At 46.7% G+C, this 16,785-nt stretch overlaps 1 protein-coding gene across 1 annotated transcript in view; it reads right to left on the reverse strand.

Annotated features, from left to right (window-relative positions):
* Positions 1–16,785, reverse strand: part of Cd9 (CD9 molecule) — a 32,106-nt gene that overhangs the window by 11,934 nt on the left and 3,387 nt on the right. The gene's annotated exons all lie outside the window — the stretch shown is intronic.

Raw genomic sequence — 16,785 nt, forward strand, 5'->3', positions numbered from 1 at the left:
CCAAATGCTGAAGGACAAAGGTCTCTGAATTAAGAAAATGATGAAGCCTAATAAGACTTAATTGGGAGAGAGCATGGGGACTTGCAAAAGACTTGGGACCACCTTTGGTCTCTGGCCCTCACGTGCACCTGGTAGTAGAAGTCATGGGGTGTGTGTGATCAATCCATGTGCCAAAAATATCAGCAAGCTGAGAATAAGCCATTACCTACTAGCAAAACAGCCTGGGTACTTTATAGGCAATAAAATACTATATAGCTCTGAAGACTAATAGCTACAGCTACATGCACTTCAATGAGTGAATCTCACAATGAACAAAAGCAAGAGCCACAAGAATTCATACAATATGATTCCATAGTTAAAATTATACTGTAATTATTGCACATAAAAATGATAAAGGAAAAATAAGAAAGCAATGATCATAAAGAAAGTGGTGTTCCCTAGTAGAGGGAGGGATTTATGCTCAGGGATGAGCACATGGTGGGTGGGTAGGTGGGTGTCTAGAAGGCTGGCAATATTTTCATTCACTCTACAATGTTGCCTAGGTTGGTCTCTAACTCCTGGGCTCAAAAGATCCTTCTGCCTTAGACGCCTGAGAAATTGGGAGGTGTGCTTCACTGTGTGCAAAGTGTAATAATCTCATTTTTTACTTGGGTGTTGGTTACATAGATATGCACACACAAATGCCCAGGGAGACCACATTACTTAGCAAATGACATATCCAGAGTTTGCTCTTGCTTATCCACATCAGTCCTTAACTCATGAGTCCAGATCTTGGCCTGGCACTGTTGAAGCAGATGCTATGGAGGTGGCCTCCTGTCAAACCCCTGCTCCCAGTGGCAGCTGAGCTCCCTCACTGCTCGTACCAGGGCTTCCCGGGGAATGATACGCGGCCAGCTGAACTTGGGAGTGGGACCAGGTTTGGTTAGTCAGCCCACCTAAATGGAGGCACATTTAAGTCAGAGCCCTGCTCTCCAGGGACCTTGGTTGTCTGTCCTCTTCCCCCCCTCTCCTTTTCTCCATGCAATGGCAGTGAGTCTGGATATGCTGGGGGGAAAGTAGAGATGGTGGCAGTGGAAAGGACCACTCAGGACCCCAGCCTGCAGTGGTCACAACCTTGCCTGCACCCGCTGTGGCAGACGCTGATTTGGCCTCATCACCGAGTTCCTACAATGCAGGTCTGTTAATTCTCAGTTTAAGTTCTATTGCTTTAGGTTTCCCATCAATAAAACAGGAATGGAAAGGTGTGGCTCTCCCTGGCCTTTTAAGTATGTCTAAAGAATACAGGAGATTATATTAGAATGAGTCCGTCTGAAGGATGAGACACGGAATGGGCTTTGGTGAACAACACAATCTTCTCAGCACGAAGGTCAATCGACATGGCACCTCCAGTCTGTGGCCAGTCAGCATCTTCCCACACCTCTCAGTCCCCACCTTAAGTAAGGCAATGCCAAGCATCAGTAAGAACGACACAAAACCAAGTGCCCTGCAGCTGGACGCTGTGGAAGAGAAAAACTCATGGGTGCCAGGTTTGAAGGGGGTAAAAGTTCTAGAGTTAAAAGAACCTGAGGGTTCTGGGTTTAAGGACGCAGGTCAGATTTTCCTTTTTATTATTAAGTCATGAAAATGTCTCCCAATCTAATCCAAAGACAGCAGAAGATCTCTTCATGATGGAGGAGGAGTCTCAACCTTTCTGGACTCAGGCTGGATATTCTCCTCTCTCTGGCAGCCAGAGCACTAGGAGGTGGGGCCCAGCTGGGGGCACCTGAGCTAGCAAGTGTGGCCCAACCCCCATACACAGGGTACCAGATGAGCAAGCACATGGTGGGTCTGGGCTCTGTGGATGGGCAGGCCCTGGTGGCACAGGTCCTCCTCTGGCCTTTGTCCTCAGCAGTCCTGTTGTGAGAATGCCTGGACCTGGGGCCAGCAGTGCTCCTGACCTTTCTTCCCTCGGCTTGTGCGCACCAAGGAATTATTCCCAAGTCACCTTACCCCATTGTTGAGTGAAATTACTCACCTATCCCTTATCAGTGAGGAAAATTCCAAAATAGGAAAAGAATGAAAAGAATTCCATGCTCAGGGACGAAGCAGCAGAGGATGGCATAAAGCTGCCCTCCGCATAGAAGCTTCCCAAGGGCAGCAGCTGGGTCTCTTGGGAAGTGGCCCCAGGCTGATATCAATGGGGTGCACAAGTATAACCTGCGGTGGGAAGGCCCCTTTTACTTTATAGAAGCCAAGAAAGTGCAGCTGTTTATCTGGTTCTACATGCAGAGACACTAAGAAGGGCACAGGGTTGGAGAACTGGAACCAGAAGGAAAAGAAAGCATTTCAGGTCTAACCTTGGCCAAGGACAAGGCCAGGTGCAGAAGCTGGGAGTTCCGTGTATTTGGACTCTTCCCCAAACCTAACGTCACGCTGCGGGCATGGGACAATGAGGAAGGAAAAGCAGGTGGCGCAAGAGAAATGGAAAAACCAATAATAGATCTCTACCTCTTCTACCTAAAAGCACCGTCAGAGGGGAGGGAGGTTCAAGAGGAAAGGAAGGGAGGGCCAGGGGCAGGACTGGGAATATGTGGTTCACAAAAATCACAGAGGACTGAGCTGTTGCCTTTTTGATTAAATTTCTGAGCTAATAGGCCTGAGGTGATACGGTGGAAACCATTAGCTGCCCCATTTTCTGTCATACTATTCCAGAGACTGCTCCAGTTGGTTGGGTCACAATGGGCTGGGGTGGCAGGGCCGTGAAACCTGACTAATCCATGGTTGTTAAGGCTGCGCTCAGGGGCCCGAAAGCATCGCCAAGGAGAACTCGCTTTTTGGCAGGGCATGGAAGGGGACTCCCCTCCCCACAAGCCAGTTCTCACCCCCAGCTACTTCAATAATAGGAGAAATAACGAAAAGGGACAAGCAGCAACGATCAGTCAGCTTTGACCTTTAAAAAGGGCACCAAGCCAATTATTAAGGGACCCCATAAAAAGAACATCGTCAGCGGGTGCTGCTTGTGTGGGTTCAACCAACCTCAGATGGAAAATGGACTTAAATCTGTGATGGTTGTATCTGTTTTGAACACCTACAGACTTCTGGCTTTGTCCTTATTGCCTAAACAAAATACTGTGATAACTATTTATACAGTATTTACATTATAAGTTATATGCAAATACTATGTCATCTTATGGAAAGGACTTGGGCATCCTCGGATTTTGGGGAAGGGGTAGGGGTGGGAAAGGGAAAGGTCCTGGAACCAATCTCCTGTGGACACTGAGGGATGCCTGTATAGGGGCCTGGGAGGCAAGTTGATGGTTTGTTCTCAGGTTAATAAACGGACACGTGGCAGTCACGTTGGCCATGGTTGTTGCCTCTTTTGTGGGTTATCACAGGATCTGAGCAGTGTTGATGCAGATTCTGGTGGGGCCTAGAAAGAGGACAGCAATGTGCCTGATCACCAGCTGGTGGGATGGAGGAAGAGAGTCCACAGTCATCACTCCCAGCCTGAGGCCCTGCCTACAGTCTGCCTGGTTACCTTTTTTTGTTTCCAACAAAAGCCAAATGGAAACAGTCTGGTTTTGCTGGGAAAAGCTCCTCTGCCATCTGGCCCCAAATGGTTCCATTTGACAGTGTAAAGAGAAAAAGGATAGTGTTTTCCCCCATGATTTCATTGGAAATTTCTTTGTTTCTTCACTTCTGCCAACTTTGTTTCTTAGAAGATGAGCCACGAGACAAAACTAATTGAGGACACTTTACAAAATACTTTGGCCAGTATTTCTCAAAACTGTTAAGGTCTGCCGGGTGCAGTGGTGCATGCCTGTAATTTCAGTGACTTGAGAGGCTGAGGTGGGAAAAATCACAAGTTCAAGGCCAGTCTCAGCAACATGGGGAGACTGTGTCTCAAAATACAAGGACTAGGAATAGAGCCCAGAGGTAGAGTGCCTCTGGGTTCAATCACCAGTACCAAAGGAGGAAAAAAAAAAAAATGAACAAACAAAAATGTCAAGGCCATGAAACACAAGAAGAGACAAGCTGTCACAGACTGGATGAGTCTAAGGAGACAGTCATGTGGTATCTTGGGTGGGACACTGGAACTGATAAAGGACATTAGTGGAAATACCTGTGATATCTCAATATGTCTGGAGCTTAGTTAACAGTCATGTAACCAATGCTGGCCTCTTGGTTGTGACAAATGTAACCTGGTAATGTAAGATGTTACCATGTTACAACAAGGGAAATTAAAAGGAGCCTGAGAGCTCTTTGCACTATCTGCAACTTTTCTGTAGGTCTAACACTATTCTAAAGATACATGTCTAAAAAAGCAGCATCAGCTGGGCAACCCCCCCCCCATTTCTCTCTCCCTCAAAACTTCCTGTCTCCTTCAAGAACCTGCCCCATTAATTCACTTCTTTCCTGCCTCTGCAATTCTGTCTCTGCCAATAGCACATGGGCAGCTTTCTTGATCCTAAGAATCAACACAACAAACACAAGAATCAAAAACTCTCTTTCCTCAACCTCATGGCTCTGCCCTATCCCTTAACTGCCAAGTCTTTGCTAATTCCTCTAATGACTCACAGCTCCACTCTCCCAATCTGTCCCCAGCAGCAAATACCACTGAACCTGCCTCCTCTGCTTCTCAAATGCAAGCTCAAAGTTTCCTGAATCAGCCTCTGGCATTCCCACCTCGGCTCACACAAGTCCTTCCCTCCTGAAAGGCTTCCCTGGCCACCTAGGCCTGCTCTTCCCCCAAGGTCTCCCAGTCTCCTCCCAGGTGACCATCCCTGGAAACACCCCCACCTCTACATCCTCAGGCTCTGCCCCTCCTGTCTGATCTTTAGTCTCCCATCTCACCAGAGCGAGTCCAAACTCTGGAGGTCAGGGTGACTTCCCAGTTCTTTTTGTTTACCCTGCCCCATCTACACTTTGGACCAAATAATCAATAGAAAATAATTATCCTATAAATGTATGATTCCTCCAGTGACAGAGGACCTCTAAAATTCACTTGTCCTTTGGACAAGCCTTCTTTCCACCCAGTTCTTCATTGGATCCATTTTCTAATATCTTACAACAAGACCCAGAAATAATTATTTACCCAGAGAAAATGCTGAGAAAGACCCATAAGGGATACATAGGAAGTATCTGGTGAATGACAAGCATTTCTCTCTCTGCATGTGACATAGGTTGCAATTGAGATTTAAGGGCAAATCTTTATTAAGTCTTTTTGAAAAATGATGTTCCTTTAAAGTCCATGTCTTTGCTCTGTATCTGAAACTCCATCAGCATCTCCGCTTCTCCCAGATATCTAGTTAGATTCTCTAATTTTAGATGAACACACAGGTGACCTGGTCATGAGGGGTTTATTGGCAGCTTCAGAGACATGAAAACCTTTTGCATTGCCCTAAACTGAGGCCCACTATAGAGTTTCTCGGTCGTCTTCTCTTTCCATATTCACTCACCACCGAAAGTACACCTGGCTGACAAGGCACCTAGCTAAGATCAGCATTTCGGTGAGTCACTGCAAATCTTGCCTCAGGGACAAGTACAGAAATCTTACCCTGAAACATACACTGAGAGTTAAAGGAAATGTATCCAGTTCCAGAGAATTAAAAAAAAAAAAATCATGGAGGCGGAGGCAGGAGGATTGCAGGTTTAAAGCCAGCCTCAGCAACTTAGTGAGGCTCTATGCAACTTGGTGAGACCTGTCTCAAAATAAAAAAATAAAAAGTTGTTAAGCGCTCTTGGGTTCAATCCCAGGTCCCCAGGTGTGTAACATACTTTGAAAACTGTGAAGTGGTATAGCCAGTCAGATTCTGTAGGGAAAAAACCCCGATAATGACAATGTTAATAGGAACAAACCTTGAGAAAGACAATTCACAGGCATTCTATGGATGCCTGGTGTGTGTCCTCCTACGATTTAAGACAGTGGCTGGGCAGAGGCGGGATAACTTAGGACGCTGGGGTTGTGTTTTCTGTTTTTTATGAGAGTCTGTGTGAGTGTTGAGTGGTGAAGGAAGATGGGTAAGTTTACCTTCTTCACACTCGTGTACCACCTCCCATAAGTCCACCATGATCAGATGACTAGGTGGGAATGCCAAAGCCAAGTGAGGAGGGAAGGTTAGAAAACTGCTTGGCTTCCATATTTCCTGGGACCTCAGACAGAACTCTGCAGAAGGGAGTTGCCACAGAGGGAGGGAACAGAGAGGGACAGGATTTCACTGGGTTAGGCAAGAAAGGAAACCTCCCCAGTCGCTCCTTCTTATCTATCTTGCACTATCAGGGATTGAACCCAGGGGTGCATTGAGTTATACCACAATCCCTTTTCATTTTGATTTTGAGACAGGGTCTTGCTTAGTTACTCAAGCTGGCCTGGAACACACAATCCTCTTGCTTTAGTCTCCTGAAGTTCGGGGGCTATAGGTGTGTGCCACCATGCCTAGGAAAGCTTGTTCTCTTGAATGCCCTCCTTCAGTAAGATGCTTATCAGCCCTGGATTTTGCTTTTGTTTTGAACATCCTGAACTTGAGTGACCACAGGCATAGTTTTCTGCAACAGCCAGGAAGTCAGTAACAGACCAAACCTACGGCTGTAGGTATCCCCACCAGCCTTTTCTGGACTTCAAAATATCAGTTACGCTTTAAGAAAGTCACAGAGGTGGAGATAAGGCCTTCGGTGCCCACCAAGATTCAACATTTAAAAACTAGTCCGGCCACCCAGACCTGCGGGCTCTGGGCCTCACCCAGCTCCATAGTAACTTTGGCTCACCATGGAATGCCAAGCCTGGGATGGGCAGAGTCACTAGTCAGGAGGCTGGGCCTGGCAGAGCCAGCAAGAACAAACAGGATCCCAGTGCTGAAGTCTCCTATAATCCTCTCCTTATCCTCCTCCCCAGCTTTAAATGCAGCTAGAGTTGCTAGCCTCCGAAGGGTGGACACTCTTGGGCAGGTCTTGGAGTTCTCCTGCATCACCATGCCGTTAAAACAGCGGCAACAAAACCAAACTTCATTTCAATCAGTAGAAGAAATGGTATGGCTTGCTTTCTCCTTAGGGAACACAAGCAAACTATCAGCTCATGGCAAAATTTAAAGGTATCCATCCACAGGGCACACGACCGACTTCAGTTTTATTAGAGGGGAATTGAAAAGCTCCAGAGATCACAGCCCTAGAGAACAGAAGTCCCCTTTGGGGGCATGACCATCCCAGGAACTGGTGGGCAGGCCAACCTGAGGACCATGTCCTCTCTCTAGAAAGCTTCTTCTTCTTCTTCTTCTTTTTTTTTTTTTTGGAGTGCTGGGAATGGAATCCAGGGCCTCATGCGTACTGAGTACTGAGCTATATCCCCGGTCCACTCCAGAAAACTTCTGCACTCTGAGCTTTCACCAAGCTGGTGTCTCGAGGTGGCACTTAGAATATCTATCTTCAAAGGGAATTCAGGAAACCCCTATCTAAGCTAGTGATTGATTCTTAAGAAGCTTGGCCCCTAGAACCTGTCAGACATGCTATTTGACTTTGACGCATGCTCAGATGTGGCATCACTAATTCAGGCCTTCATTTACATACTGAACAAGCAGGTCAGACAGGAAAAAGCTCTCTCTGGGGCTTCAGAACCCAGAGAATAGCTTTCTATGTATTCCCTTTGAGAAGTATGAAGTCCTAGAAGAGAGGTAGGATCTTCCTGAGCTCAGGTTTCCTTGTTTGTGTAAGGAGAGGTCACAGCTTCAGCCTGACAAGGAAGCAGAGCTGGACCTCCCACTCTATGCTGAAACCTGGAGAGGAGGACTCCATCTCCCTGACCTTGGAAAGCCACAGAGTTTGCCTGGGGGCCACGTTTGAGATGCCCTATGGTTGCAGCGAAGGGAGAGACTATGGGGTGAACTAGTGGGAAGGAAGGGAGAGGTTAAAATGGAGAGATGCTGGCTGGGCAGCTCCATACTGAAATCTCAGAGCCAGGAAGCCAGAGTAAACAGTTCAAGTTGGAACGTGCATTTGAGAACCAAATGCACATTTTCCACCCAGGTCTGTCCTGGAACCTTTCTCCTACAAAAGTCCTGATGACTCAGGGGTGTGTAAGAGGCTCCCACAGCTTCTGCATCAGACAGTGCTAAAGTTTGGTAAAAACTTCCCTTATTTCCTAGTCCAGGCTCTATTATGAATGAGAGTGGACTCTGACCTCTTGTAACTCCAAACTCTGGAAAGTTTTTTTTTTTTAACTAGAGATTTACCCTTAAACTATATCCTCAGCCCGTTAGGCTGGCCTCAAACTTGGGATCCTCCTGCTTCAGCCTCCTGGATTATAGGCATGCACCACCATTCCTGGTGAAAGATCATTTTTAAAAATACAAAAATCACACAGAAGCCAGTGGTCCAGCTGCAGGTTATCTAGCTAGTGCTGTCTCCGCTCCACAGGCAGGTTTTCCTGTCCATAAGCAACTCCTCCAGAGGCTGGTAAATAATAGGCACAAGAGTGATTTGATAATAATAGCAATAGTTATGGTCTGTGAGGACCCACGTGTGGCACACATTATAAAAGATGGTTATATAAATATCTCACTGCCTCATCCTCTCATCTCCCTTATATTATAACTGATTCAGAATCACAGATGTTAAGCAACTCACTCAAAAAACAAAACAAAAGACAAACCCCCATACATAACAAAAACAGTCAGGGTTCAAACGCAACCAGGTCCTCGTAGATGACTCACATCCACACTTTCTCCCGCACTGTGCTTCCTCATTGCCCAAGTGGTAAGGGGGACCCCCCAGGACAGAAGGGGGCCTGGATACGTTGACTTTGGCAAAATGCTCTGACTTAAACCTTATCTTGGTGATAAGGATTCCTCCACTTGCCCTGGCTTGATAACTCAGCCTAGGTGAGAGGGGAGGGGCTTACCACTTGCGATTGTTTTTCTCCTCCTCTCTTGAGGCTAGAAGAGATGGTCCCCTGAGAGAACGCATGGCTGTCTCTGGGCCACTTCTACCTTAGGCTCATTTTCTATTACTAGTGTCCATAGGGTAGTAATGGTGGCTTTGGTTCTGTTCTTCTCTATGACCTGGTTCCTGGGTGTCCTAGGTGGTCAAGAAAGTTCTAGAAAAGAGGAATCAATCCCCTTCTGGAAGTCATGAGGAATGAACTGTAGGAGTGGTGCTAAGGATACCCTTCTTAGAGGTTTGGATGTGAAGAAAGCTTATTTCTTTCAGTTTTTACTACGAATGAAATTTCAAGTGAAGTTCCACCAGGTGAGCCTCTGCCAATGGGGTTTCCTTATGGGGCATTTCCAGCAAAGTACAAAAGTGGGCTCTCTCCCAACTCTAGAACTGGGTATTCTATAGAGAGGTAGAAAGCTAAAACCTCCACTTCCTGTTCTGAAAGGAAGACAGGACATAAGGCCTTGGCTTTGATGTGGTTCCACAGAGCTGAAATAGGGAGCTGTAGGGAGTGGGAACCTTTAGGACAAGATGAACACCACTGAAGGAGGAGCCGGGTAATGCTAATGCCTGCAACAGTGGCAGAAGCCAGCCCTGAACTTATGCTACGAGCCAGGCCCAGGATGATAGCTTTGCATTAAACATCCCACTCTCCATTCCTCTTAACAACCTGAGATGTGGGCTATATTATTGCTTTCATGATGCAGATAAGGAAATGATGCTTAAGGGGATTGGTAATTTGCAGCCTCCCCATAGGAATCTCTATGTCTCATAAGCCATCTCACCTACTCCCTGCTCCTAATAATTACTCCAGGTCATAAATGGCCCCTTGTCACTTCATGTTGCTCTTTTAAGGTATCAGGGATGGAAGGAAGACACAACAAAAGTCCCCAATCATCCATAAGAAGCCAGGTCCCGGGGAAGCCAGACTTTTGTCTCTTGGGAATATTTTGTATCTCAAATTCTGAGATTATGATACCTACCTCATTACCCATATAATTCAACATTAAAACAAATTATAAAACAAATATAATGAAGTTAAAGAAGGAGTATTTCCCCTGATTCCCTGGGCTTACCTGTGAAGCTGGTGCCCTAAGCTAATGCCTGGCCTATTTGCTGACCTTGGGGTTTCCCTTTCTGGGGATTCCAGCATCCTTGGGGAGTTCCTGGGTGGAGGGGCAAAGGGGCCCAAGATAGCTATCATTTAAACACCAGAGCCCTTGGGCAAGGGGTGTAGTTCAGTGGTAGCATCTTGCCTAGCATGCACGAGGCCCAAGCTACCACCAGTGGATGCCACCATCTCTCTTCCTGGCCCTTTTGGACAATTTTGTTTGCATATCCCAAGCCTGGCCTCAGGCTGATGCAAGGCATTTCCTTACTGGGGATGTTCTCTGTAACAGAAACGCAAAGGTTGACAGGTTTTCCAGGAGAGAAGGAGTACCTGGAGACTAGAATCTTACTGTGAGGTCCTGCTGTCCCTTTTGATTCTTAGTGGTTTGTTCTAGATCCTGAGATATGGTCAGGATCATCCTAGTTACAAATGAGAAAATAGGCTCAGAGATGTTATGACTTGCCTATGGTCACAGAGCAAATACAGAGTGACTCAGAGCTCTCCTTCTGTCACATGCACAGCATGGGTCATGCAGCGATCAGTCACTCAAATGCCTGTCCCATTCTTGGTAGAAGGGAGGTAGCTTGGTCCCCTCTCTAGGGTAGGGTGTGGCAGGAGATTTAGGGCCACTTAAGCTTTTTCTCAGCGTACCTTTATGGAAATGAAGCAGCTACCTGGTCTGGACAAGTTCAAGGGTTGAGAAATCCTCCCTTCCATGGATGAAGTCAGCATCATTTAAAAACCAGAGCCCTTGGGCAGGGGGTGTAGTTCAGTGGTAGCATCTTGCCCAGCATGCACGAGGCCCAAGGTAGCCTTTTTCCAAACAAGAAATCTCATTTCAAGTTTCCACTGACGGCTTGCCAGATGCATAGCACACACTGGCCAGCCCATAAATAAATCCCTTTTCTGCTGAAAGCAGGCATTCTGATCTTAACCAAAATCATCTGATGTGGGGGACTGTTTTGGGGATGTTTTGCTTTAAATTCCAGAATACCACACATTTGTTTTTCATTGTGTATGCCTCACTAAGATGCCTAGAGATCATACATACACACTCTTGCTCACACTCTTTACCACGTGGACCAGCCAGTTCCTGCTCCATCTGCAAGAACTCGTTAGTAGGTGCCTGCACGGCCCCAGAGGTCAGAGATGTCCCTCTCTCGTTCACTCTCTGTTTTACAGCTTTCAGGCACTGCCAAGTGGTACATGGACTGGCAGTGTTGCCAAAGGTACTCATAGCACTGCTCAGGTGAACACTATCCTCCCCCATCACGGACATCAGAGCCCCAGGCCAGCAATGGGAACAAGGGCCCAGGTTCCCAAACTCCTACCTCACCTATCACCTGCCCTGTCCCTTTGCTATGGTTCCCACCTACGTTTTAGGTCTTTTAACTTTTAGACAGCAAGTACCCCACCCTAAGCACCTCACCTACACTATTTAATTTTCACAACAGGCCCAGTTCGTCAGTAATATCATCTTCTTTCTTTTTTTTTTTTTTTTTTTTTTTTTTAAGAGAGAGTGAGAGAGGAGAGAGAGAGAGAGAGAGAGAGAGAGAGAGAGAGAGAGAGAGAGAGAGAGAGAATTTTTTTTTTAACATTTATTTTTTTTTAGTTCTCGGCGGACACAACATCTTTGTTGGTATGTGGTGCTGAGGATCGAACCCGGGCCGCACGCATGCCAGGCGAGCGCGCTACCGCTGAGCCACATCCCCAGCCCATCATCTTCTTTCTTTGGTACCAGTGATTGAACCCAGGGATACTTTACCACTGAGCTACACTCCCAGTCACTATCCTCTTTTTAATTTTTGATAAGTTGCTTAGGGGCTTGCTAAATTGCTGAGACTGGCCTTGTAATCCCCCTGCCTCAGTCTCCTGAGTTGCGGGATGGCAGGTGCACTTGGCCTTGTTCTTTTTTTCAAGATCAGAACACTGGGGCACAGAAGTTAAGTTGCATGCCTGAGATGACATGACAAATAAATAATAGAGCTGAACTTGAACTCAGAACTGACTGCAAAGCCCAAATTCTCAATTGTTTTGTTAACCTGTGTAACTTTTTTCTCTTCTTTTTTTTCCCCCCTCTAGTGCTGGGGATGGAACCCAGGGCCTCTGACTACACCCCCAGTCCGGGAACTGTTGGTCTTTTTGATCTCTTTCTTTTATTTCTGAGCCAGAATTTTTTCCTTTTTCCCTTCCTCCATCCTAACCCCATCTGATCCCCTTTCAAAAGTGACACCTTCTATCTCTACAGGCCCTAAGAGAGCCCAGGTGCAAGGGAAGAAAGACACCTGCAACGTGCATGTCTCGAGAGGTAGCCTGAGCCTGGCCTCTCTCAGGGAAGAGCTGTTGGATGAACAGAGCCTAAGAAGGAGCTGCTGCTTCCTCTCACTGGCCTCTGGCCTGAGCGCTTGGTCCACACCCTGGATCCACTAAACACAAGCAGTGCTCTGGGAAGCAGATCCTCTGAAGCAACTTGGCACATTTTCTTCTCTTCCCGGCTTTGGTTTTGCTGCCTGAAGCTGCCTATTGGCTACTATGTCCACAGATGGGACCGCAGTCCATCCACTGCCCATTGTCCTTTCATCCCTTATAGGAATAGCCCCAAAGTGGGACCCAGAGTCTCTGCCCTTCCTGCACAGCACCATCCAGCCAGCAAAGGGCACAAGGTGGCCTCACTCTATAGGTTTCTGTGACAGTTCTGGACACCAGCCCTTGAAACACATCATGGGGTCCTACAAAGGGACTAAGTGTCCCTCCCAAGCACTTTACAAGAACTTAATTTCTGTATGCAATGGGTTTTCTGGGTCTCTAAAGGGAGATTTAACCAGGCTGTCTTAGGAAGCCAGGGCTGCACTTTGATTGGAGTAGAGGGGAGAGAGTATGGAAGGATTGTCCCAGGTTTATAGAAAGGAAGCTTTAAAACATCCAGCATGGGAGTGATAGATTTAAATCAACAACCCCACACCACAAGGAAGAAGGCATTCACTTGGCAGTAGGAGAGCAGGAGAAGCTGCCTTGGTGGGCAAGGCCTGTGCGTCCCTGGGGTGGACATTCCTCTCTAGGAGTGGGCCACAGAGGGAAGTGTTCAAGGTTCCCCACCCTGAGAACACCTACTGAAGTTGGGGCATGTGTGCAAATTGGCACACTGCCATTGCTGTGTGGGACGAGGTGACTTGGATTCAGACCCCTAACTTCTTTTGACTGTAAAAGCAATACTGAGTCCCTAAGTCTGATTTTGCTGAACTTTATGTATTTTATAGTTTTAATAAATTCATATTATCATTTATCATACTATAGGTGCAAAGTAGGTTGAAAAGAAAGGAACACTAGAATGTTACAGAAATTCATTCTGAAATGAATAAATTCAAGTTACTTTAAGGTATTTTAAACTCCCAAGTCAAAGATCCTAAGATCCACATGGGAATTGTGTTGCTTTTATACTTGGACATTTACATGCAGTTCAGACTGAGAGTTAGGCAAGGACTGTGTCCTGATGCGGAAATGTCCCATGTAAAGCAGGAGCTTGACAGGAGTTGTGGCCACTGGGCTGCCCAGGTCTGAGAGGCGTTCCCTGGAACCCTGGATATGCATTGGGTAAGCTGTGAGGGGTCAGTTACTTCCCTAACAGGCAGAGCCAGCCCTATTCCTGCTCCTGTCCCCTGCATGGTGTTCAACAAGAGGATGAAGCAAGGAGGACTTATTACTGAGGTTTCTAATTTTTCTCTAAGTCAACAGTCCCCAAGCCTCTTTGCCTAGGGACTTTCTTTGGAATCAAATTAACTTGGAGCCCTCTCCAAGTCAGACTGTTTTGGCTTTCCCTGTCACTTAACCAGACTCCTTGTCAATTCCCTAAAAGATCCCCCATGAGACATTTTCTCCTTCCTCAAATCCTCAGAGTCAGGATGGGCCAGGATGGTCCTTCCAAGCTCCATTTGGTGGGAAGGAGGAGAAGAGAAAGTGAGAGCTCTGCTCTTCCAGAACAGAGGCAAATCACTCAAGCTATGGGAATACCTAACCAAAGAAGCAAAACCTGGCTGAAAGCTCATAAAGCTGAATTCTTCCTGTGGACTTGCTATACAGAACACTCATTAAATGAAGCGAGAGTCAAAGCCACTCCTTGGGCAATGATTAAGCTTAGACTCAGTGAGAATGGGTGGGGAGGCTGGCTCTTTAGTTTGGGCTGTACTTGATCATCATGGGAACTTAGGGTTTTGAATATCTTTTGCAAAACTCCCTATTCTTCTCCCATGCAGCCCCTAGGGAGTTGGTAAGGCAAGCTGCTTCTTAGGGCAGAAACATGGAATTCAGAACAGAGCAGGAGAAATCAAGGGAGAAAAACTAATATGAAGCATTTATATTACTTTGAAATAAAATCCTTAGGTCCTCAGGTCCATGGGAAAGAAAAAAGAACAAACAAACAAAACAACAACAACAACAACAAAAACGGCAAACACCCCTTGCCCCACGGGGGTGAGAAGTGGGGAATCAGGCAGAACATTTTCTGGAGGCAGATCCCATTGATTTCATGGGATTCCCTGGAAAGATTAAGATCTCCTCGTCTAGGATGACAACATAAAATACTTAAAAACTATCCACAACTTAGTATTTTTTTTTTTTTTGGTGGTGTCAGGGGGGAGAAAATTACCGGATGGATGTAATTATTATAAAATTATCTCATCTGGGGACAGGATGTTGCTTTCCACAGCTGCATGCCATCATTTGATGGAAAATGAAAATGTCCCTGGACCAGCCTGACTTTTTCCATGGGATAAAACAGGCAAGAGATCTGCAGTCAGAACTCCAAAATATAAATTACAAAGTATATTAAGATTTGTCCTTTCTATCTCCTCAATTTCTTCAGTTGCAAGGAATTTCTCCTGGTACTCCAGGGCTTGGGTTTGAGATTTGCAAATCCTGAAACAATGAATCTGTTCCTCTCCTGTACATAACAGGTAAAGCTCATTCCTGCAATGTTTATGATTGAAAAAACCTGCAGCAGGTTCAAATAAAATTTTACTGACCCCACTTGGGAGAGGGAACATAGTAAACAGAACATAGTAAACACTAGCTTCTTTAAACGTCTCTGCCCTTCTTTCCCTGACTTCACACAGGTCCACCTAGGATATGGTGGCAATAGACCTGTGGAAACCTGGGGACCTCAGGCCCCTACCTTGCCATCAGAGTGTCCAGGCAAAACCCTGTTAAAATTTGTGTCCTACAGAAGAAAAGGTGCTTTTGGAAATTCAAGGTGTTATTAAGTTGCAAACTGCAACCAACTGCAGAAGCCACACCTCCTTGTAAAATTGAACTGAACAAGAAAATAAACAGAACAAACCCAGGACACAGCTCTGTGTGCAAGAGGGAAGGTTCACATCCAACACTCCTCCCAAAGGAAGGTGTGAGAATGCCAATTTGTGACACCAGAAGCCATAAAAGACTCATTTACGGGAGTAAGGGCTCTGGAGAGCAGGGCCCACAGATAGGGCTGCTTATCAGCCCTTATCAATGTCCTTCCAAATTCAGGTCTCAACCAGCGGCTGCTTCCTTTGAACACAGGTCTGGGTTGGTGCTGTCAGCCACCATGAAACCAGAGGTAGATCGTGTGGGTGAGAGTGTGTGTGCAGAGAGTAAGCGTGAGCGGTGTATACAGGAATGCTCCTCCCATCACCCAAAGATCAGGAGTTGAATCTCTGTTGTTGGCAACCATCGCTGGGGTTGCCAACAGTGATGGTGGGGGAGAAAGCATAAAGATGTGGGCAGGGGAGAAGTCAGCAGCTGGCCTCAGCTCACCTCTCCCCAAACCTGCCAGCTCCAGCACAAACACAGAGCTTCACCTCCAGCTCAGACGGTCTGGGCGCCAGACCTGGGAAGCCATTTTATGCAACAGCCCAGCCACCAGCTCAGTCCAACATCCAAGTCAAACAGCTTCTGGAGGAGGTGACAAGTGAGGGAAGCGGGGGAGGGGCCTTTGCCCCCCCCGCCCCCCCCCACCCAAATCCATGCCCTGCCCAGAACCTCACCTCCTGATGCCTTTGGTTTCTCTGCCATGCAGTTTTATTTTCAGAAATGCCCCCTCCCACCGCAGTCAGACAAGTACCAACACATGAAATGGAGTCAGTGTTTCCCTGCGGGGAAAGAGGTTGGCACTGATGCAGGAGGAGGTGGAAAAGAAGGGAGGCTGTGTGGACTGGGAGTGTGCTCCTGGCTCCATCTGTGGTTTAAACTTCCACACTTCTCAGGGAATTGCTCCCACCCTCCCCACAGCTTCAAACCTGTTTCCACTTTCTAACAATAGTTGCTGGGGTCCGGGGCTGACCTGGCATTGACTGTGCTAAGTGCATTACACACATGCCTTAAACCCTCGCTGTGATCCTCTCGGTGATGGGGACACTGAATCCAAAGCTGGAACTTTGACTATTAGACGGAATGATCACAAATGGCTCAGGTATATGGGCAATGAAAACAGAACACCCAGAACAGAGAGACCCCACCTAGGATAAGTAAAGACCTAGTACCAGGAATACAGATGCAAGAACAAGGTTCCTCCAAGATACAGGTTAAGAGAAGCCAAATTCTGAGAAGCCTCACTATCTGCCATGTGTTTTTACATCCTGACTCCTATTTTGGGTCATGTGGGAAAATCCTATTTCTGTAGGTGGTGTGGTGAGGTTGGTTTCATAGGCTGGCTTGAGGGACCTTTTGGGACCATTTGCTCCAATGCATTGGTTTTACTGATCAGGAAACTGAGGTCTGGGCAAATGGACAGAAAATAG

The sequence above is a fragment of the Urocitellus parryii genome, chromosome 5, assembly GCF_045843805.1.
Source record: "Urocitellus parryii isolate mUroPar1 chromosome 5, mUroPar1.hap1, whole genome shotgun sequence".
Taxonomy (NCBI): Eukaryota; Metazoa; Chordata; class Mammalia; order Rodentia; family Sciuridae; genus Urocitellus; species Urocitellus parryii.